This window comes from Triturus cristatus, chromosome 11 (genome assembly GCF_964204655.1).
Source record: "Triturus cristatus chromosome 11, aTriCri1.1, whole genome shotgun sequence".
In the NCBI taxonomy this organism is placed as follows: Eukaryota; Metazoa; Chordata; class Amphibia; order Caudata; family Salamandridae; genus Triturus; species Triturus cristatus.
The window spans coordinates 501,291,078-501,313,352 of NC_140594.1; positions in this window are offsets into that span (position 1 = coordinate 501,291,078).

Sequence of the window (22,275 nt, forward strand, 5' to 3'; positions counted from 1 at the left end):
ATTCTCAGAATCGGCCCGTTTGCGAACGGGAGAAGGCCTTTTAGGATGTATCATCCCAAAAGGGCATCGCATATTAGAGAATCGCAAAATTTGCGATTCTCTATTTTGCAATTGCATTTAAGGAATCGCAAATTGCGATTCCTTAAATGCAATGTATGAAGCACAGAAAAAGTGCAATTTGGCCATAAGGAATCGCAAATTACCACCAACTTCAAGTCGGTGGTAATTTGCGATTTCTTTGAAAAATGCACTTTTTGGCATTTTTCAAAGTGCCATGTGACGCACAGACATGCCCTTAGGGCATGTATTCGCGCCACATGTGCACACATACATGTTTCAGGGGTGCAAAAGGGTGTCCTTTTGACACCCTGGCACCCTTGAAATTGCATTCTCATTTTACGATTCTTAAATTGCGAATCGCTAATTGAGAATGTCTTCCCATTCATTCAGATGGGCCTCCTAGCCCATAGGAATGAATTGGAAGGTATTCCTTAATTGTGATTAGCAATTTGCTAATCGCAATTAAGGAATGCCAAGGAATCACAAAACATTTGCGAATTATTTGTTACATCCCGTTTGCGATTCTCAAATAGCGATTCCCTAAAAATCGGTATTTGAGAATCGTAAATACAGGATTTGATACATATGCCCCTTAATCTCCCCATGCCTAACCAAAATTAATGTGTGTCCTCATGTAACGTAACTGGTGCTATGCAAAGTGCTCTGATACCTGATTTGGGTCAAGTTCGCGCTATATAAAACTCTGCAAAAAAAAAAAAGTCAAAAAGCGTTACTCTTGACCATTTCTTCTGTGTTTGAATACTATGAACTTTAAAATGAAGCAGACAAAAGTTTTTTTTACTGTGCTTTCTTAGCGTTGTGAGAAGTTGCGTTTGTGAAAATTGTAAAGGAGTGTGAACTGCTGCAAGTAGCGCAAATTGCCTTACAGAGTGCCGTGCTGAGATTGGACGGTTAGTGTCAGTATCACACTACTATTGGTTGTTGCATCACTGAAAAGTCGTGCTGTGATAAGACCTAGCAGAAGGAGCTGCGCTGAGATTGTTTACTAACATAGGATAATAGTTAACTGTGGTTGGGAAAGGGCTGCCGCTTGTTGAAATACCAGTCAGTCATTTAGTCAAAAGATAATTTATTCACCCAGTGAAAGCCCTAAAAGCAAACATATATAAATTTCATGTATTTTGACTGTTGAAATCATTAAAAACTGAAGTGATTTAAAGCTATTAGAGATATGATCCGAGTAGATGTAAGGGTTCCCTTTCAAGATGGCAAAGAGGCACCACCGGAAGACACAGCAGGTCATAATATGGCCTTAAATGTGGGGCTCCACACGTTCATTTTGTTGACTTAGTGGCATAAAATCACAGAGAACGAAGGTGCATTGACATTTCCTCACAATGGCACATTTAATTTGAAATTTATTGAGAATTTGAGAAGACTATTGTACAAGATGAAGCCACACCCTAGAGCTGCACAATATAAATCACTTAATGCTTGGGAGTGTACTGCCCATGCTAAGGATAGGGAAAGATATCAGGATAAAGCCAAGAGAACAGTGCGGAGTTATGTAGACACTTGGGATGCAGAGATAATTGAGGGGACTAGGCTGTACCCTGCATTGATAAGTGAGGAACCCAAGAAAAAGAAAAAAACGAAAGGAGAGGAGAGGAAAAGACAGATGAAGCAGGGGATTTGGGTCCTGATAGTGATCCCAGTGATAACTATTTGGATGTATTGTTGTCATCTCATCCACCACTTAATAAAGTTGTTGTTCTGTCTGACAGTTTGTGTGGCGCTCCGACCGGTGGAAACCTTGAAGGTGCAACTGATGGAGCGGGTAAAATGTTTTCTTTTTATACCCAATCCATTTATATAAGTTTACATTAAAATGATTAATAATTATTTTTAATAATTAATGGTTTGATGTGAAAGTACTAAATCAACCTTATTAACCAAGAGAATACATGTGAGAATGCATTTGCATGGCTAAAATTAATAAGTGAACTAAGCTGTATGCATATTAAAACGATAGATGTTGCTTGAGCAGTGTTAATGTGATTTGCGCTTAAATAAACCAGCATTAACGGCTTTGACTGTTGCATATGGCTAGATAAATACATACACATAAGGGTATTAGCAAGGGAATAACACTGTTTTAATCATTTCTATGTATTAATTACGATTTTGTGTTTCTTTGCTTAAAGTTGACTATTCTGGCCTACCAAAAAATGGCCGCCGACTGAAACCTTACTAGAGTACATTACTTCATCATTTGAACAATGAAGAAAGGCGCCTGCACTGACTTCATTCGTGTCCCTTGTGTGACCTGTCAGACCATGCCATGAAGACTACCCTGGGCGAGGTGCCAATGTCCCTGAACCTGAAGCAAATGTTGCAAAAGGGAAAAAAGTGAACTGTCCAAACTCGACCTATTACCAACGAACTGATACATTTTTGACCTGGGATTAGTCTTTCTCATACATCTACTTTGAGACATCTTTCACATGAGAAAATTTGAAAATGTTTCCTAATGTATTCAGATATATTTGAATTCAGCCAATCGTTGGCCTGGGAAAAGAGAAAATGTAACTGTTATATGAAATTTTAGTATAAATATTAGTAGACTAGAGAGGGATGGGCTGCTGTTCTTCGCTAGACGTCACTTTGTGCCGAAGCTATTGACGGAGAATCGATGATCAGAGATCTTTATGCTGACGGAAGAGGACGGATACTTTAGAACTCTGATGAATATTCTGAGGACCAGTTCTGACTTAGAGAACGTCATTTAGCCAGAATAGGTAAATATGACAAAAGATAATATTACATTATTAGGATTTATGTAAACAAAAAGAGAGCGAGGAAAACAAGGTAACTTGTCCTTTTCCCCAATGAATTTTCAGAAACAAGATGGACAAGTACTTAGGGAAGGTAACTGGTAGCAAAGGTTTTTCGCCGTCACCTGTTGAAGGAGAATAAACAACTATTGTAAGAAACCCCTCACCCACCTACCTGGTAGGTGGCATGCTTCATCATCGGGGCCCAACTGGATTGCCTAGTGCAACCCAGCTGTGCTACAACGCCTGATTTACAGCGGAGCAGGTTGTTAAGTGAAAGGAAAGTGACTTAGTATGTGACGTGCAACTATGTGTTAAAAATGTCTCTGAGAATGCCCTTTGACAACAATTTATTTATTACAAGGGTCCCAGGACATGAGTAAAAATATAATCGGGATCTCTACTAAGGTTTGTTATTTGCCTTGGTATCCCTTATAAATGAGGTCTACTAGTTTCAGCCTTCAGATGGTTCTAGAGGCTTTCTTCAGGACCAAAAAATTAGTGAGTGGCCTACAAATAGGAGAGGCCACATGTGATGTGAAATATCAGCACACACCCTAAAGTGTGCTGTGAGTGTGGTGGTTAGCGATCATTACTCACCAAAACCTTTGTTGGGAGTACCTGAAAATAAAAGGTTGATCGATACAGATATATAGTTGTTTATTCGTGAATCTATTTCCTTTAAATGCATGCTCCTGTATAATGTAGCAGGTGGTGACATGCATGTGAAGTAGTAAGCATGCATGTCCACTAGAGAAAACTTGTGTGGCTACAATGTGCCCCAGTGTAGTGGGTATACACGAGGAATCATATAAAATGTACAGGTAAGTGAAAGAGAGATTTGCGTAGCAAGATGGGGCACTTGGTGCTCATAAACGGTATCATCACTAACAATTGTGCACGTGTTTTTATGCACTTTAGCTCTAAATGTGAGGCATTTCTGCTTCATTGTGACGTATCGTGTCATTCACACAGACTAGAAAACATATTTGAGGCATGCTAGTTGACGTTTATGTGACATAGATTATATTGTGGTGCGTAATATCGTGCTATGATAATCACGTGGACACCGACAAAACACCAACAACACTTAAGACTGACAACATGGAAGACACAAAAATCGGGCTCACTGAGAAAATGAGGTCGTTATGCCTCTGGTATCCGATCGGTAAGTAACGTCCCCTCTGGTCCCTGTCAAAAAATGGAAGTGAAGGGGATCGACAAATGATGTGAATTCATCTCGTTAGTGCAGCATGGGTGGGCTGAGATGAAATTCAAAGTTATATAGAAGCCTAACGATAATTGAGGGTAAAACTGGTATAGGACTGGCCTGCAATTCAGGACTATGTAGATGGTGGTGCACAAGAGTCGCAGCCTCTTACTCATGTTTTGACCAGGGGGATGGGTCCGTTCTACCTATGTACAACCGATCGGGTCTGCTTGGTTAGCCCTCTGGTGCTGGATCGGGTGGCTCTAATAAGGAAGCGGAAAGGGGGGTCACGTGTAACAACTTAGAACACTAGAGCGTATAGGGAATTCTAGTGGATTGACTGCGCATGCGTGCGCGCAATGCGGAAGTATTACGCTAACGCAAAGGAAAAAGCTAATGTTACAATTTAAAAAAGAAGATTTAAAAAGAAGATTCCTCTGATAGTGAAAGCGTAATAGTTAAATCCAGGGGAGTTCGACCTGAAGGAGAACAATGATATGTTTTGAAACTGGGAAGCATTGTGTGCATTGGGTGTCTCAATAAAGTTGAAAAAGTTAAAAAGCTGAATAAGAAAAGCTGCATAAAAAACGTAGGACTAGTAGGAATAGATTGGGTGTTAGCCATGTCCAGGTAGTTAAATAGAATTATGTTATCTCAATGTAGCGCTATATTCAGGAGTAGGGTATGAATTGAAGCCATGTCATGAAAACAATTTGAATCTTGTGGTGTGACAGAGATTGGCGCAAATCCATGTTGTAACTCACATGTAACCGAGGGGAGAATTAATTAAATATCTGAGAAAAGGTGTTGGGGAGCATGAAAAACTACCCCAAAATTTTTTTTTTTTTGTGAAACGTGTGTGGGTTTATATGATACAGGGATCTGTTATCCTACGATGGCTCATAAATATTGGAAGAGCATATACCCCAAGTGTGTGCGGGGGGTATATTGCTAAGTGTCAATCTGGTTCTGAGATGTCATTATGGGCAGCGTATGCTGTTCCACGGGACGTTGTCATTCAGCCCCGAGATGTGGGTAGAAAGTCTGTATACCCACCGCTGTTCTTTTTCTAGCAAACGTTCCTGGGTGTTACTCTGGTTTGACTCAAGTTGTTCGATTACAACCCAGGACATGTCATTGGTAGTGTGAGTTACAACATGGATTTGCGCCAATCTCTGTCACACCACAAGATTCAAATTGTTTTCATGACATGGCTTCAATTCATACCCTACTCCTGAATATAGCGCTACATTGAGATAACATAATTCTATTTAACTACCTGGACATGGCTAACACCCAATCTATTCCTACTAGTCCTACGTTTTTTATGCAGCTTTTCTTATTCAGCTTTTTAACTTTTTCAACTTTATTGAGACACCCAATGCACACAATGCTTCCCAGTTTCAAAACATATCATTGTTCTCCTTCAGGTCGAACTCCCCTGGATTTAACTATTACGCTTTCACTATCAGAGGAATCTTCTTTTTAAATCTTCTTTTTTAAATTGTAACATTAGCTTTTTCCTTTGCGTTAGCGTAATACTTCCGCATTGCGCGCACGCATGCGCAGTCAATCCACTAGAATTCCCTATACGCTCTAGTGTTGTAAGTTGTTACACGTGACCCCCCTTTCCGCTTCCTTATTAGAGCCACCCGATCCAGCACCAGAGGGCTAACCAAGCGGACCCGATCGGTTGTACATAGGTAGAACGGACCCATCCCCCTGGTCAAAACGTGAGTAAGAGGCTGCGACTCTTGTGCACCACCATCTACATAGTCCTGAATTGCAGGCCAGTCCTATATCAGTTTTACCCTCAATTATCGTTAGGCTTCTATATAACTTTGAATTTCATCTCAGCCCACCCATGCTGCACTAACGAGATGAATTCACATCATTTGTCGATCCCCTTCACTTCCATTTTTTGACAGGGACCAGAGGGGACGTTACTTACCGATCGGATACCAGAGGCATAACGACCTCATTTTCTCAGTGAGCCCGATTTTTGTGTCTTCCATGTTGTCAGTCTTAAGTGTTGTTGGTGTTTTGTCGGTGTCCACGTGATTATCATAGCACGATATTACGCGCCACAATATAATCTATGTCACATAAACGTCAACTAGCATGCCTCAAATATGTTTTCTAGTCTGTGTGAATGACACGATACGTCACAATGAAGCAGAAATGCCTCACATTTAGAGCTAAAGTGCATAAAAACACGTGCACAATTGTTAGTGATGATACCGTTTATGAGCACCAAGTGCCCCATCTTGCTACGCAAATCTCTCTTTCACTTACCTGTACATTTTATATGATTCCTCGTGTATACCCACTACACTGGGGCACATTGTAGCCACGCAAGTTTTCTCTAGTGGACATGCATGCTTACTACTTCACATGCATGTCACCACCTGCTACATTATACAGGAGCATGCATTTAAAGGAAATAGATTCACGAATAAACAACTATATATCTGTATTGATCAACCTTTTATTTTCAGGTACTCCCAACAAAGGTTTTGGTGAGTAATGATCGCTAACCACCACACTCACAGCACACTTTAGGGTGTGTGCTGATATTTCACATCACATGTGGCCTCTCCTATTTTTAGGCCACTCACTAATTTTTTGGTCCTGAAGAAAGCCTCTAGAACCATCTGAAGGCTGAAACTAGTAGACCTCATTTATAAGGGATACCAAGGCAAATAACAAACCTTAGTAGAGATCCCGATTATATTTTTACTCATGTCCTGGGACCCTTGTAATAAATAAATTGTTGTCAAAGGGCATTCTCAGAGACATTTTTAACACATAGTTGCACGTCACATACTAAGTCACTTTCCTTTCACTTAACAACCTGCTCAGCTGTAAATCAGGTGTTGTAGCACAGCTGGGTTGCACTAGGCAATCCAGTTGGGCCCCGATGATGAAGCATGCCACCTACCAGGTAGGTGGGTGAGGGGTTTCTTACAATAGTTGTTTATTCTCCTTCAACAGGTGACGGCGAAAAACCTTTGCTACCAGTTACCTTCCCTAAGTACTTGTCCATCTTGTTTCTGATTATTAGGATTTAACCTGCATTTTAATTGGATAAAGAAAATCATTTTTTGAATTACATGTGTCGGGAGATTATTTCTTGAAATGTCTATTAAATCGTTAAGCAAGAGAAACAACTAAATGATCCGATTGACCTCCTGATAGAGGAATTGTTAGGGTGATTCAGGAAAAGTGGTTTCCTCTATCAAAAAATAGTTGTGGTTCGGAATTGATGTCTCTTTGTCGGCACGGATAGTTTGGGAGAATGAATGTTGGTGTTATGGGCCCCACCAGCGTGTGATGTGTGTATGTGCGTGTGACTGAGAAATCATTCTATCCGTGGAAGCAAGGGTTAATTGAATAACCCGAACTGCACCAGTATTTCTGGTAGCAAGAGATGGTTTTTATTGTTTAAGTTTAATGATTTGCGTACCAGTATTCCCGGTAGCTAGAGAGGATTTTACTGTTGGTTTGATGATTCGCCTGTATATAGCTTATCGATTATTGATTGGTGTTGAGATGTGTACTAACACTATATGTTGAAGTCGTATTGAGTTTTATGCAGTCTGTACGGCTTCTGGGATGTAAGAAGTCGGTGACAGTTCCGTAGTAGGGCAGAGGTAAGCGCTGCTCTCGGTAAAGATGGGATTGTAGTTGCCCGTAGGTACACGGGGAAAAACATGTGACAATTGAAGTTGCGCGTCGCATTGTCTGGGTTCGATTTGGTGACATCGTTGTGTGTTGCCATTAGAGACATTTTCTGTGTGAGAGAAGTGCGTATGATAGTGAAGGGTACCTGTGAAATTTTGGTCTTTAAGTACCAGGAAACCAATTGGCATACCTATAACGCTTATCACTGAAAAGGTAGCAGGTGTTCTCTGAGCTTGAGTGAAGGATAAAGTAGAGGTAAGCGCTGCTTTGTTAACGTATGTCATAATTCTGTAGTAGGACAGACTGTTCGCTGTTCTGGGAAAAGACAGAATTCTGTGTGAATGTACTACATTTTCTTGTGTGAAAGTGCGTGAATGAAAAAGTATTCAGGTTAATTGTGGAACTCTGGTTTATTTCTCAGGAGCATTGCGTTTCCAACTATGTGTCTTAATTCCCGAGAAAACAGTTAATTGATGCTTAATAGAAGGGTGAAGTAGAGGGATGTGCTACTTTAGCAACGAAAGTAATGATTCTGTAGTAGGGCAGAGGTAAGCACTGCTCTCGGGAATGCAGAATTCTCGTGAGAAAGGTCTATTGCTATTCTGTGGTTAGCGAAGCAGAGAATGGAGATGTTTGTATGTTGTGACTAACAGTATCGTAAAATTGAAACAAAGTCTGCCGAGTAGTCTTGTAAAGGAGGGGTAGACTGGAAACAGGAGACAGGAGCAGGAGCTGCTGCAGCGACTGCTGACGTCAGAAAGACCGTGCTGGGATTGGACAGTGGGATGGAACAGTGGAAAACGCCCTGATTGGTGCGTTAGTGTGTGCCGCGCAAGGATTGGAAGAAGTATAGGGTGACGTAGACGCTCCAGGATTGGTGCGTTAGTGTGAGTCACGCTGGGATTTGTGGATTGTGACGTAGACGCCCAGGATTGGTGCGTAAGTGAGAGTCGCGCTGCTTTTAGACTAGAGGCCGTATAGTTGATGGAAACCCTAGGGGTTCCCGAAAGAAGGGAAATGTATTCAGCCGAAAAGAAGAAGAAATCCCTATTTAGTAAAATCAAGGGGTGGTTCGTGAAAGACAAAGAGATTGTGACGAGGGAAGGACAGTTAATTCCTCGGTTGCGAAATATGGGTACCAAATATGGGTACCATACTTGCATTTGGCTAGATAATTGGATGAAGTATACAAAGGATGACGGAGTTTTAGCGTTTCCAGAAAATGGTTCCTTTAATTTGGCAATATTAAGGAATTTGAGGGAAAGGATGATGAGCTTAGATCCGCGACCTAGGCCTACGCAGTTTGAGGCGTTGACAGAGTGGGAAGACGAGATGCATGAGCGAGAAAAACAGAGAAATGACAGTAGATACCGATATATGTTCGGGCGGCCAAACGATCGCGAAACTCATTGTGATCGAATGAGAAGGTGGCGAGACGCAAGTATGACTGAAGGATTGTTTCCAGTGAGAACGGCAGGGAAAAGTGAGGGAAGGAAATGTTTAGAAAAAAAAAACAATGTAGAAAACAGAATGTACGGAGCAAATGACACAGAAGATGATGTCTTAGATGACATGTTTTACAAAAGTCCACCTCCATACAGGCAGGAATCAGAAACGCCAACTGAAGGTACACCGGTGAGGGAGACTCTGAAAATCATTAAGACAGAAGTTGTGACTCCTGAGGTAAAGAGAAGGAATTCTCTTAGGTAACGGGGAATGGAAAATAAGGTAGAGGGTGAAAATTCCAGGGAACTAGCCAAAACCACATTAGAACTGACAGAGAGAATAAGAGAATTGACGAAAAATCTGGAAGCAGTTACAGTCCCTGTGACCATAGGTCCTGTTATGCCCATTTTTGAGAAGCAGAAAGAAAGTGAGCATGGTCTAACAGTTCCGTATGTAAGCAGTAGACAAGCGGAACAGCCCCAAATGAAAGCGAGGGAGAATCCTTGGAGACACACCATGAGTGAAGGTGGATTAAATATGTCAAATAACCCGTTTTATAGTCCTGATTTTGTAGAAAGAGACAGAATAGCAATATTAGAACCACAAAGAATGACAGAACCAGGCAACGTGGAAAAATCAGTAGGTATAACTACAGATGAATTGAGTGAATGGTTGAAGAGTCTACAGGGAAAAGAGAAAGAACCCCAAACTATTGATGTGGCAAAATTACGCATGGTGTTAGAAGAATTAATAGTAGGGACAATCCCCACAGAAAAGCTGAAAAATTACCAGGATGAAGAACTGCTGTTTTTGTGCAAGAGTGTCACTTGGAGAGCGAGGAATTTACATGACAGGCTAGGAGAAATAGCAAGTGAGATGGGAATTGATATGGATAAGGTAAAAGCTTTACAGAAGCCTTACCGAGTGGATTTCACGGAAAAAGACATTGAAAATTTGAACCCTGCAGGACGAATAGTCCAGATTAAGGATATAATCACAGTGTTAAGGAAATGGGGAGATGTGGACAAATGGAAAAGCAGGTGGTATAGAAAGCGGGATGATACTTCAGACAGAACTTTCCCAGCATTTCCTGTGAGAGAAAAGGAAAAGGTAGTGACAGAGTTCCCCATGAGAGAGATTCCAGGAGGGGGATATGTGCATGTCCCATGGACAAGACAGGACATTTTGTCATTTACAAATGACTTCCCTCGATTGCGGGAAAAGCCCGTCGAGTGGTACAGACAAGTGGACAGATTAGTTAAGCTGTCAAAAGTACTGTAGATTGATCTGAATAGCCTATTTGATATAATAGTGCCAGCAGACTTGTGGGCAGAATGCAAGATAGTCATAGATTGGCCAACCAAAGAATACCCGAGAGATCCCAAAACAGGAGCACCAGACCCGGAGGTAATGAAGAAATATGAACAGGTCATGGTGTTCTTGAAAAACAAAGTGCCTCCCAAAGAAACAGACTGGGTTAAAATAGATCGAACCCATCAAGAAGCGAAAGAGTCAGTTCACGCATACTATGAAAGGCTAATTTTAGCTTTCAAACAGTTCAGTGGGGATGACAATCTGGGAGAAAAGGACCTGAGTCATTTTGTGTACAGATTTGTGTATGGTCTGTGTCCCGAGATTGGGGACATGATTAAGCAGCATACCGTGGACTGGCAGAGCAAGAAAATAGATGAGATCCTAAGGCATGCTAAATACTTTAGTGATGAGATTGAAGCAAAGCAGCGAAAACTAAAAGAAAAGGCAATGTGGGCTCAAGTGAAAGTCGCAGAGAGACAGGAAGCTCAGTTGGTTGAACAAGTCAATAACCCAGGCATTAAACCAAGATTTGGCTCAGGAAAAGGAAAGGGTAATATGGAAGAAGCTAAGAAGAAGTTTCCATGCCACAATTGCGGAAGGTTAGGGCACTGGAAATCCGAGTGTAAATATCCACCAAGTACTAATAATGAAAATCCATCATTAAATCCACAGGTGCAGTGTGAGGGGAGTGGCCACCGCCGCAACAGCAGAAGGCTGTTAATCCACAGAATCAGGTGCCAAAACCGCCACTACCGCAAAGCAGGAACACCCAAAGATATAGCAAGGAAGCGGGATTCTACAATGAAGAACAGGTAAACAAATCGCAACGCGCGAGAGCTGTGTCACAATATTGGCTGCGGAATGACGAGAGGGAGTCAGAGGAGATTTATTGACGGTGCCGAAAAGAGGAAGAAGGGTGCGTACTTGGCGCAACTCTAGAAATAGATCAGACAGGGCCCTTTGGTGATGGGAAAGTTAATGATGAAAACATTACTTTTCTAGTAGACATTGGAGCTACGCGGTCTACTGTCAGATCAGCAGACGTGAAAAATCTTCCTCTTTTGGATGAAACAATTCAAGTAGTTGGTGTATCAAACATGCAGATTAGAACCTACCTTACCGAACCGGTAAAGGTTAAAATAGGGAAATTCTCAGTCATGCACCGATTTGTGGTGTGTGACACCAGTCCTGTGAATTTGTTAGGTAGGGATTTGTTGTGCAAAATGAATTGCAACATATTCTGTACACCAGACGGAATAGCTTTTGAAACACCAGATGAGGATGTTCTGTATAAAATGACCATAGCTAACAGAGAGAATGAGGTTGCTGGAACCTATGCCATATTCAATCCAGATGAATTGCCCCCAGAATTGAAACAGACAGTGAAGGCAGCAGTCTGGGATTTTACTGGAGAAGATATAGGCCTGATGAGAAATGTAGACTCAGTGAAAATCTCTGTAAAGGAAGGAGCAGTTTTCCCAAACGTTCCACAATACAGACTGACACCCGAAATAATTGCAGGAGTAACACCTTTAATTGAGAAAATGATCCAGCAAGGAGTGTTAAGAGAAATATTGAGCAGTCCATGTAACTCACCTATAATGGGACTGAAAAAGCCTAATGGGAAGTTCAGGATTGTACAAGATTTGAGAAAGATTAACCAGATTGTTGTGTCATGCTGTCCCATTGTTCCAAATCCATCAGTGATTCTGTATCAGATTCCCCATGATGCAGAATGGTACACAGTAATTGATTAATGTCATGCTTTCTTTTCCATTCCGTTGCATCATGACAGCCAGCCGATTTTTGCATTTCGGTTTGGAGAACATATTGTGGCATGGTGCCGAATCCCACAGGGGTACACAGAGAGCCCCTCCATTTTCAATCAGTTGCTAAAGAAATCTCTAGAAAGTCTTACCATGCCTGAGAATTCAGTTTTGGTCCAATATATTGACGACCTACTAGTGGCGTAAAAGACACGTGAGGCCTGTAAAATGGACACCATAGCTTTGCTGAATCATTTGGCAGATGGAGGACTAAAGGTATCTCCGACAAAATTGCAATACTGTAAAAAAGAAGTACAATATTTGGGTCATACTATTGAAAAAGGGCTGAGAAAAGTAACTATAGACAGGATCACAACCATTAGAGGAATGAGAGCTCCAATGACCCAAAGAGAGGTGAGAATGTTCCTCGGAATGGTTGGTTACTGTCATCAGTGGATAAGTAACTTTTCTCTGATTGCCAAACCAGTGGTAAAATTGACGAAAAGTGAGGTTAAAGACCCCCATGAACTGAACAAAGAAGAATTGGCAGCATTCAGACAGCTAAAGAACAGTCTTTGTGAAGACCCAGCTCTGGGAATGCCTGACTATGAGAAAGAGTTTGAGTTATACTGCAGTGAGAGAAACGTATGTGCACTCTCAGTATTAATACGGAAACATGGAAGGCAAAGGAGACCAGTGGCATATTTCTCGTCAATGTTAGATCCAGTGGCGGTAGATCTGCCAGGATGTCTGAAAGCAGTAGCTGCTACATGCTGAAGCCTAGAGCAGAGTGAAGGAATCGTGATGGGGTATCCAGTAAGAGTGTTTGTACCTCACAGTGTGGCGATCCTTTTAACAAGGAGTCGAACACAGTTCATGTCACATAGTCGGTTGACTAAGTATGAGAAGGTCATTCTAGGTGCAACCAATGTGAGTCTGGAAAGATGTGTGAATGTGAATCCAGCTACACTTTTGCCTGATGCAGAGAGAGTGGAGGTAAGAGATGATGTTGATCATGATTGTCTGGATTTGCTTGACTATTGCACGAAACCTCGACCTGACATAAGAGATCTGCCATTGCCAGAAAGGGATTATGTGTTTTTTGTGGATGGATCTTGTCTGAGAACAGATGAAGGAGTGTTGAGTGCAGCATATGCAGTATGCACAGTTTCAGCAGTTATAGAAGCATCACTTTTGAAAGGAGTTAAATCCGCTCAAGTAGCAGAAATAGTGGCATTGACAAAAGCATGCAAATTTGGGAGGAATGTGAGAGTGACTGTGATGACTGATAGCCAGTATGGCTTCGGAGTTGTCCACGACTTTGGCCAATTGTGGCTACAAAGAGGTTTCCTGACCTCAAGTGGAACTCCCATAAAGAATGCAGAAGTGGTTGGGAAATTGTTTGAGGCAATACAAATGCCCAAAGAACTGGCTGTGGTAAAATGTGCTGCTCATGTTCAAGGAAGTGAATACATCACTACAGGTTATCGCTTTGCAAATGACATGGCACAGTATTGTGCACGAAACCAGTATTCTATTAATCGGTCAAAGGAAAGGGAAATGTCTTCTTGCTCCTTAATGTTTACTAACGTTGTGGGAACATGGGATGAGGTGAGGCAGTTGCAGGATGAAGCAGGAGATGAAGAAATGAAGCAGTGGGTAAAAGCAGGTTGTGCACCAAGGGAGAAAGATCATGTGTGGGTCTATCGGGATGGAAGACCAGTAATGCCTGATAGCATGATGTCAACCATGGCACGGATGTATCATGGCCAAGGACATCTGGGAAGGGATGCCGTGATAAGGGCTTTTAAGCAGAGCTGGTACAATGCAAAATTCAGGTTAATAGCAGAGAGTCTCTGTCAAAGATGCCTGATATGTCAGCAGTACAATCCTGGAAGGAAAACCGTGGTGAGTCTGGGCACCATAGGCCGGGAGGGAGGACCTTTCACTAGGATGCAAATAGATTTCATTGAAATGCCACCTTGTAACAAGCTGAGGTATGTTCTGGTGGTGGTTTGTCTATTTTCCAGGTGGGTGGAGGCGTACCCAACGAGAAGAAATGATGGACTCACAGTAGCCAAGCTATTGTTAGGGGAATTTATCCCAAGATTCGGGTTCCCAGTGACCATTGAGTCAGACAGAGGAGGACATTTTTACAATGAGATCATGGGATTGATTTGTGAAGCATTAGACATACAACAGAAGCTACATTGTGCCTATCGACCAGAGGCTTCTGGTGTGGTTGAACAAATGAATGGTACAATCAAAAATAGAATAGGGAAAATGTGTTTAGCCACAGGAATGAAATGGCCTGATGTCTTGCCTCTAGTCTTGATGACCATCAGATCCACTCCAGACAGAACTACAGGTTTAATTCCGCACGAAATTATCATGGGACGCGCCATGAGACACACATTTGTTCCAGTCAACAAATTGATGACAATAACTGATGACATGATTTTGGATTATTGTAAAGGCCTGGCTGACGCAGTCCATTCTGTGTTTCACCAGGTTGGAGCGGATGCCACCACACTCGAAAAGAAACCAGCCCATGATTTGAGCCCAGGGGACTGGGTGAGAATAAAAGTCCACAGAAGACGGAATTGCTTGGTTCCAAGGTGGGGAAGGCCAAGGCAAGTCATCTTGATCACCACAACTGCCGTAAAGTGTGCTGGATTGAAAAATTGGATACATGCAAGTCACACTTTGAGAGTTCCAAATCCAGCAGATAGCATTGGGAAAGAATATTTCGATGATTCGGGATCAAGTGATGATTCAGGTGATGAGAATTCAAAGACAAAAGAAAATCCTGAAAGGGGGGAGAAGGAGCAGAGACTAGTTCAGACTCCAAGAGAAGAAATTCTGAGGAAAAGATTGCAGATTTCAGATGGATCAGATTCTGGAGGCGAACAGAACGCCAGTGGTGAGCACAGAAAGAAGAAAAGAATGTCCAGCCAGAAGTAACCTTTACACCAAATGAGAGAGTAGAAGAAGTTCCACCTGAGAAAAAACTGGAAGGAGAAGAAGGGATAGTCACAGAAAGAGAGGGACAGATTGCGGAAGACCCCCGAGGAGGTGTAGGGAAATGCAACACCCAGCTAGGTGAAGGGACAAGTAGTCAGCAGAAAAATTGTTTGCCGGAGACCCGAGGAGGGACAAAAGTAGGGCCAAAACAAGAGGTGGAAAAAGAGACTGTTGAAAAGGAAAAACCAAACGAGACAGAATCTGAAGACAGTGAGACTGAAATACCAGAGGGTCGAGTTCTAAGGAAGAGAACTTGGATTGAGGAAAGAAACAGTAAAGACGGCAAAACAAGAAGGAGTGCTAAAGGAGATCTTTGGCCAAACAAAATTAAGAGACTGAGATATCGATTGACACGAGTCAAACCCTCAGAAGCTGAACAAGTGAATGAAGTAACCAGTCAGCACAAAGAAAAGGAGGGAGAGACAGAAGTGTCTGAAGCGAACAAACGATCGAGAAAACCAAACCAGAAGTATAAGTCACCTGAATGAACGAACGTGGCACTGCCTGAACAAGGAGAAGAGGTAGATAGTCAAGGAAATCCAGAGGAGACTTTACTGAGAGTGGTGAAGGAAGAAGAAACAGCGGAAATCCTGAGAGTTATCCTATCCGATATCGGAGAAGAAGCGGAAGATCCGGAAATTCTGTATGTGGATGATGAGAAGGAAGTGAAAAACGACGAGAGGCCAAGCTGAGTAATTTCAAACAGGTCCTTGTAGAAAAAAGGATTGAATAAGAAATTGAAGTATTTGGATCACCTGATAAGGGCCTAGCTCTTGCAGGAAATTACAAGAAGTGGAATAGAAGAGGCTAAGTCAAAAGACACGGTTAATTTTAACAAGATGGCTAACATAGATGATAACAAGAGTAGATGTACCTTTATGAGAAGATGGTGCAAAGCATGTTGTTGTTGTACAGGACTATTAATGCTTCTTTGGAGCGTATTCGCTCTTTTGATCTCTTTCAAAGTAACCTTAGATACGCTAGAGGGACATACAGAGAATATGACTAATGTAATGAAGAGTTCACAAAAGGTAGTTCCATGTAGAACAAGCACTGAGCATATGCACAAGGATAGGTCAATGACTGATTTTTTCTAGCAATGTTTTTTCAAAATTATTGTATGAATATGTAAAAACAATGGACGTAAGGGATTGCTATGTATGCATGTAGTTACCTGCCTCTGTTTCAGAAGGGGTGACTTATCATCACCTCCCAGCAACTTGTGGAATAACATGTAGCGTTTTAACTAGTATATTTTATCAAGTAGGGAAATTAGAATATAATTTGTCTAATATAGATAATATTCTTGGACAATTGCCCATGAATAATGAATTGAATCCAGCTAAAACTGCTAATGTACTAGGTGAGATTTTTATAGAGACTAAAGAACTAACTTTAGAATATATTTTTAGAAACAATTTAACTTGCAGTTTGAAGACAGAGGAGAAAACATTTTTGGGTATGGTCAAGGAGAGGAGATTGAAATTACACCAGAATGCATAAGGACATAAAGAAGAGGAAAACCTTTGGGAAATAGATGGGAAAAAGGAGACACCGGGTGGAGTTAGACCAACAATAGCTATAGACTATACCCAGAAAGGCAAATTATGCATTATGAGGGAAAGATCCCAATATGATTATATCTATATAGGGACAAGTGAGTGTCATTATACATATTTTATTGCATCTGGATGGGGATTTAGAGGCGGAGAAGATCCAGTCTTTCCTGGATTGTACTACATTTGTGGGAACAAGGCTTATTACAGGTTGCCTGACCATTGGTATGGCACATGTTATGTTGGCCTGGTCTTTCCAAAGATCTTTCACATGGATAGAGTAGAAAATAGTGGATCACATAACATACTAATGCGTAGTAGAAGAGAAACTTGGTTAGAAATTGTAGGTGATATTTTTGGAGCCTTAATACCAGCAGTGGGAGTATCTTTGAATGCAAACAATATTTGGCAATTGTCAACCATAGTGGATCGCTTGTCAACAAGCACCGCTGGAGGATTTCTTTTGGTAAACACTGAAATGGTTGCCATGCGTGCTATGAATATGCAAAATCGACTTGCCCTTGATATCTTATTGGCAAAAGAGGGTGGAGTCTGTGGAATGCTGAAAGTCCAACAGTGTTGCACTTACATTCCTGATGAAAGCAAAGATCTAAAAGTATATATTAAAAATATTACAGAATTGCATGATGAAATAACACCACTGGAGGTTGAAAGTATCTGGGCTAGAATTAGTAATAAGATGGCTGCTATTAAAACTTTCTTAGGCAAATTAGGTAGTACTATATTAGGGAAAATATTATTTCCATTAACGTGTGTGATTTTCATATTATTAATACTTAGATTAGGATGTATGTGTTATAGACATAGAAGAAATAAAGAGACGGTTAAACAAGATATTTACAAAAAGAAAGAAAAGAAACAAGAAAGAGATTTTAATGAAATAGAATTGGAAGAATGGAAGGAGAGTATGTATGACAAAACCAAAAGAGAAGATGAAAAGGAAACAGAATTTTAATTGAGCAAGAAAACATTTCGAATTTCCATAAAAGGGGAAATAAAATTGATTTTTTGTGGGTATTGTTTGTGGTGATAAAATCACCAAAGGGGGGATTGATGGAGCGGGTAAAATGTTTTCTTTTTATACCCAATCCATTTATATAAGTTTATATTAAAATGATTAATAATTAATTTTAATAATTAATGTTTTTTTTGTTTGCTTTTTTTTTACTCATCTCATATGACCTCCGCAGCTATGGCACCATTCGATCCAGACCCTTCTTGTGCCGATAGCTTGATAAATTACTCTCAGCTGGTGTTCTTTATGAAGAATGAACCCATAACACCTTACTAGAGTACATTACTTCATCATTTGAACAATGAAGAAAGGCGCCTGCACTAACTTCATTCGTGTCCCTTGTGTGACCTGTCAGACCATGCCATGAAGACTACCCTGGGCGAGGCGCCAATGTCCCTGAACCTGAAGCAAAAAGGGAAAAAAGGGAACTGTCCAAACTCGAACTATTACCAACGAACTGATACATATTTGACCTGGGATTAGTCTTTCTCATACATCTACTTTGAGACATCTTCCACATGAGAAAATTTGAAAATGTTTCCTAATGTATTAAGATATATTTGAATTCAGCCAATCGTTGGCCTGGGAAATGAGAAAATGTAACTGTTATATGAAATTTTAGTATAAATATTAGTAGACTAGAGAGGGATGGGCTGCTGTTCTTCACTAGACGTCACTTTGTGCCGAAGCTATTGACGGAGAATCGATGATCAGAGATCTTTATGCTGACGGAAGAGGACGGAGACTTTAGAACTCTGATGAATATACTGAGGACCAGTTCTGACAGAGAACGACATTTAGCAAAGATAGGTAAATATGACAAAAGATAATATTACATTATCAGGATTTAACCTGCATTTTAATTAGATAAAGAAAATCATTATTTGAATTACATGTGTCGGGTGATTATTTCTTGAAATGTCTATTAAATCGTTAAGCAAGAGAAACAACTAAATGATCCGATTGACCTCCTGATAGAGGAATTGTTAGGGTGATTCAGGAAAAGTGGTTTCCTCTATCAAAGAATAGTTGTGGTTCGGAATTGATGTCTCTTTGTAGGCACGGATAGTTTGGGAGAATGAATGTTGGTGTTATGGGCCCCACCAGCGTGTGATGTGTGTATGTGCGTGTGACTGAGAAATCATTCTGTCCGTGGAAGCAAGGGGTAATTGAACAACCCGAACTGCACCACAACCACCCCTATGAATTAAAATCAGATCCAGATAGAGACATTTCTTTTATTTGGGTCTCTACGAACCCCCCGGTGCTCCAGATGCAAAAACTCTTCTTGTCACTATTGGTCCTGTGGTTCCCAGGGCCGGACTGGCCATAGCTTGCACCAGGTGTTTCTCCAGTAGGCCGCTAGGGTGTGGGCCAGTTTTGGGCCCCTGGGGGGCCGTTATTGTCACAGGGGGTCAGCAATATCGGCCCCTGTAACAAAATCGGCCGAAACCAGACCTCGCAAACTGCTTGGCTGCACTCCCCCTCACCCCAGGGGGGGGGGGGGAGGCGGCTGAGCAGTTTGCCAGGGCCGGTTTCTGTTCCCAGTCCGGCCCTGGTGGTTCCCATGTATAAACCAGCGTCATCTGGGGCTACAACCCATTCTTTGACAATACCTACTGGAGTAAATACTTCACCCAAAGTTCCTGCACCCCTGACCTAGGGAGTGATGTGAAGAACTCCTTTGGTTTTGACTAAGGTGATCCTGTTATATATTGCCTCTGCGTCTTCAATGTCAAGTGCATCAGGACTCATTCCTATAAAGGAGTTCGCCCCACTACCTAAAAATTTTCATATGTTAATTTGGAATTCACCACAACATATTTCGGCAAGAAGTTCAAGAGGGGGAATACAGTTTAACACACCTGGATGCAAAAATGGTGTTGATTCACAGGAAATAGGAAATCTGGTCAAATTCTTTAATGGGTCCCTGGAGGTTGTGAAATTTCAAAACCGAGAAGGGAAATCAAGCAACCAGAGAAAGCAGAGACCCATGGATGTGGTCAGATTAAGATTGGAATTAGATGAATTAATTTAAACCAATCTTGTTTTTTCAGCATAGACCCTTATCAAGAAAATGAGCTCATGTACACGTGCTAGGACGTTACACGACGTGCAGACCAGGCCCATGACAAACTTTCAGAGTTGGTGTGAGTGTATGAAATAGAGCTTAAGTAGACTAAATAGTTGCAAAAGAGTTATCACGTGTGTTTTGACACTGAAGTTGTAATGAGTATGAGAGTTTCAGGAATTAAACTGCAAATTCAGGAAACTGATAGGCAGCATATGGATCTTCCTGATTGAGAGCGAGTAGATCTATTATGTCTAATACCTCTAGAATGGTAATGATACATTATTTTTACTGGCAAAGACAAATTTATCATTTATATTTTTTAAATGCCACTTTTAGGGATATTTATAGGATTTCCCATGAGCTTGGCGTCAAACCCTTAAGGTTTTGGCGTAGGCTCTAGGTAACTCCTGAGTTAATAAATTACAGGTTGGAATTGGCAGAATTATTATGTATGCCCAAGATATGGAAAATACCCTGGCTTATGTATGTCAAGAGCGAATGTGGTAGGTTGGGCATTCCCGCTTTATGGGACGACCCTTTGAATAGTTCTAATGTGATCTCTCGCAAACACCTCTCCAGATTGTTTTATGATAGTAAGTTGGATTCTCTTCTCCATAATCAAGAGGTGGGCACTCTCACAGAATCCTTTTTAAAGATTAAACATGTATATAATTTTGAATTTTTTTTAGACGATATCTACCCCATTTTAGCCAGGAAACTGTATCTGCAATGGAGATATGGAACCCTACCGCTTAGAGCCTTTACGACTAGGTGGTCTACTTCTCTTCCAACTAATTGTCCCGGTTGCAATTGTGATAATGAAAATGAACTTCATGTTTTATTTTTTTGCCCGGCTTATAGTAAGCCTAGAAGGTATTGGCTCGTACCTTTGTGTAAAAATCTGGGGTTCACACACTGCATGCATGCATTCCGTATACTCAAATCAGATGTGACGAGATCTATTGTATTCGCTGTTTCAAAATTTCTGGCTGCTATGTGGTTCAAGCGACGAGTACTACTGAAATCTGCTGTTCCACATTTTTAACTGTTCTTAATATTATAACCAGTTTTGGGGCTTATTTTATATATGTTTTTCTTTTATGGCTACTATGGCGAAATAAAGATTTTACAGCAGCAGAGAGCGAGTAGATCTATTATGTCTAATACCTCTAGAATGGTAATGATACATTATTTTTACTGGCAAAGACAAATTTATCATTTATATTTTTTAAATGCCACTTTTAGGGATATTTATAGGATTTCAAGCTTGAAAGCAAAGGAAAGACTATCCGGAGCTCCCGCGTTTACTGTGAAGTAAGTCAGAAAATTGAATGCGCACAGATTCAATCAAAGAAACAGTCGAGATAACACGTAAATTAAACAAAACAGTCTGCCTTTCTGCCACAGACCTTCAAACTAGCATGGCGACTGCATTGCCTGTTAGCGAAGGAAATGACCGGGTATGAATACCGTGTCGAATTGCCAGTAAGTGGAGAGATACGATGGGGCAGATTTACGTTTCCTGGCGCATCCCTGCAAATCAGCAGGGATGCGCAAAGAAACGTGCGACACGCAATGCCATCGTTGCGCCACCACTGATGCGCCGAATTTACAATGCGGCGCACCATGGTGCAACGATAGGCAGATGCGTGTCACATCTGCCGGCGTAAGGTTGGCACAGTGCTGGAGTTGTGTCACGGGCGCGACGCAACTCCAGCACTATCTTTCACATGGTGTGTCACACCTTACGCCTGCTTCAAGCAGGCGCAAGGTTTTGACGCAGTGGGGTTGGAAAAGTGATTGAGTGAAATCTTGTAGATTTCACTCAGGCACTTTTCCAAGGCGTTCCTGCGCCGGAACGCCCACCCTGTGCCGGTACGCCCACATGAAACCTGACGCAGGTTTCATGTGGCGCAGGGCTTTACAACGTGACGCATCTCCCTAGATGCGTGACGTTGGAAATCCCCCCGCAGCATGGCGCTAGCTTTACACCGCCGCTGCGTCACAGAAGTGATGCAACGGCGGCGCAAAAGTGGCGCACGTGGCTTGTAAATCTGCCCCAATGTATCTTTATTAAGTGCAAACATGAAATGCCTAAGATATCAGGGAAAGTGACTAGAATATTTCTCCCCCTTTGTTACTTCAGATCGCAACACACAATTGCCTCATGTAGAGTCTAATGCCTTCCACATCTAGGGGCAGATTTACAAGCCCCTTGCGGCATGTTTGCGGCAATTTTCCCATGTTAAAAGTGACGCAGACGTGGCGCAAGGGGCTTGTATATCTGCCCCCTAATGCGGCAGCGGTCTC